The sequence below is a fragment of the Palaemon carinicauda genome, chromosome 3 (genome assembly GCF_036898095.1).
Source record: "Palaemon carinicauda isolate YSFRI2023 chromosome 3, ASM3689809v2, whole genome shotgun sequence".
NCBI classification, from domain to species: Eukaryota; Metazoa; Arthropoda; class Malacostraca; order Decapoda; family Palaemonidae; genus Palaemon; species Palaemon carinicauda.
This window is the reverse complement of record NC_090727.1, coordinates 142,352,874-142,355,951: the sequence shown is the minus strand read 5'-3', so window position 1 is coordinate 142,355,951 and position 3,078 is coordinate 142,352,874.

Here is a 3,078-nt window from a genome sequence, read left to right as displayed (position 1 = left end):
TCTCTCTCTCTCTCTCTCTCTCTTTGCATCACAAGCAGTTGAATCCACTGGCGCACCTGCCAGGTGTGAAGCAAGGTGGGGTTTAAAACAAGTTGCTAAAGAAGAGAGAGAGAGAGAGAGAGAGAGAGAGAGAGAGAGAGAGAGAGAGAGAGAGAGAGACTAAGTTATCTATTGTATGTAACTCAGAACATTCTAGGAAAACAGGTTAGATACTACGGATATAAATACAATTTCATGCACCCAAATCATAGGCTAATTATTGTGGTTGATTATTTGCATAATACAAATGATTGATGCAATAATTTTATCAATAGATCTGTAAAGGAAACTCTGTAGATTGCGTATATTCTCATGTCACTCATGCCAGTTACTAACATACGAATACACTAGCCTAAAACACGAAAAATAATAGCTTCATTGAGAGTCTTTTTTTTAAGATTTTCGGTGATCAGTCTATCCATAGCAAATGTTTTTATTAAATCTTTTTACCTTGTTTTGAGTGTGGTTCGTATCTCTGGTAAAAAGCTGCTGACACTAATTTTATTTTGTTGGATGGAAACTTGCTGTCTATTAAAGTAATTAATTGTTCCTGGTCTGGATATTAATCTCTGGGACCATCGTTCAGTTAGTTTATACATGTTGCATAAGATCTTTACAATTCAAATCGTCCAGTGAACTCAGATCTTCCCACATAGTACTAACTTGTAACTAGTACTATAGCCCTGCAGGTAATTCTAACAATTATTCTTTCTCCATCATGAGGCTCAATACTACACAGCATTCTGAGTTTTATTTCAGCCGTGTCAAATTGTGGAATGATCCTCCCAATCAGGCAGTTGAATCGATGGAACTTCTGAAGTTCAAACTTTTTGTGAAGGCTTTCTGTTTCATAGTTTTATATTTTGAAAATTATTGGTCTATTTTAACAATGTTAGTGATCTTAAAATACTTCAGATTTTGTATTCACTGCTTATAGTTTATTTAAGTAAAGCACATTAATTTCTTAGAAACGAGAGATTGTAAGATAATGGTGTGAGTGGCCCAGTGTGTAGGGATGTTCAACGCGCTAATAATGAAGCTTCTTTGAAAGCATATAAGCAACTTACGCTAGAGCTGTTTTATTGCACCGGTCTCATCCTTGATTACACAGTTTAAAGCATCTAGGTTAAGTTAAAGAAGCTGAACAGCCAATCAAGAATAGGTCATTGGGAACAGATTGAAAGTAAAAGGTACTGAGGAGCGTTGCTAAGATCCTTGTAATCTAAAGTTCAAAGCTTTCACCTAAAGTTGACCTCATAACACTCTCACTGTAATCCGTAATGCAAATCCTGTTTTGCCATCCATCTTTTTTTCCTCCCAGACGACTAGAGTCCTGTCAATTCTTTTCGAAACTCAGTCCTTTTGGTTAATTCTTCAATTAATAAGTTATAAAAAACATATCATAGTGACGTAGGAAACATACCGTGAAATAGTCTATTGAAATAATAATCTAAATGTTTAAATACAAAAGAAATGAAAGGGAAGATGAGTGGTATGAATAGAAAATGAAAGTTGCAGGTACCAGTACTACTTATTACGCCACCACAAACAGTAGTTGCTCAGGTTGTTATCATAAGGAAGAGTTTTGTCAATCTTGGCGACAAGACTTTCTAAATATTTTCTCACGGTCAGTTTGGATGAAATACCATGACGTTTGTTAATAGATACTACCATTTACGTAAATAATAAAAAAAACTACATAAAATTGTATCCAAGAAATAATGCTCATAAGAATTAATAGCAAAGTTTATGGAAATGTTGGTCTAGGCAAAGCTTGTGTCATCGTTATCTCATTTTACTGACTCAGAATTGAAAGCAGTTTCGAAATTACTTTAGTGTTATAATTATACTTGTACTATTTTTAACATGCAATTGTTACAACGAAATCTTGATACCAAACACGCCGTATTAACTGCATTAAACAGAATGTTTTAATGCGGAACAAACATGCTACATGGCAACTCACGACGATAGTAGACCAACTCGGCCAACTCCTCTTTAGTTTAGATTATAGAGTTCGTCTTTGACAAAAAAACAACTTACTCCATTGTTTTTGTTACATAGACCGATGGATAGTCTCCATGAAATAGTTATGCAAATGAACACTATTTTCCTATTATGTTTTATACAGTTTTGGCTTTATATAAGAGTTACTTTTAAAAATATTAACGAGGATGGTAGTGGATGATCACCAAAGAAGGGACAGTCCAACGCTGCTCTTATTTGTGAACGAATTTGTCTGAATCGGACACTTCGCCATATAAAAAAAAAACCGCAAAATTATTAGCTAATCTTTCTTAACTAAGTCTTTTGTTCATAACAATCAACCAAGATGCAAAAGGAAAAGGCTTTTTATATTTTATCATTTACATTAAAATTGATCAGATAGAAAAAATGAGAAATATTGCATGTCACATTTGCAATGTGGTTTCCATTAGGCAAGACATAAACGAAATTTCACTCGAGACAAAGATATCATTTCATGCAACTTATCTTTCTGTAATTATGATCTTACATCAGAGAAATAGAAAACCTCATTATATTGTAGTTATTATAATTATGAAAATATCAACTTGCATTTAGCCAGTCTCTCTCTCTCTCTCTCTCTCTCTCTCTCTCTCTCTCTCTCTCTCTCTCTCTCTCTCTCTCGTTGCATCACCAAAATATATAATTCATCAATCTTTTCATATATATATCTATATATATATATATATATATATATATATATATATATATATATATATATATATATATATATACATAATATATATATATATATATATATTATATATATATATATATAGATATATATATATATATATATATATATAATCACTTCCAACGTCTATTGACGTAAAGAGCCTCATATATATATATATATATATATATATATATATATATATATATATATATATATTATACAGTATATATATATAGTATATATATATATATATAATATATATATATATATATATATACTGTATATATATATATATATATATTATATATTATATATATATATATATATATAGACATACA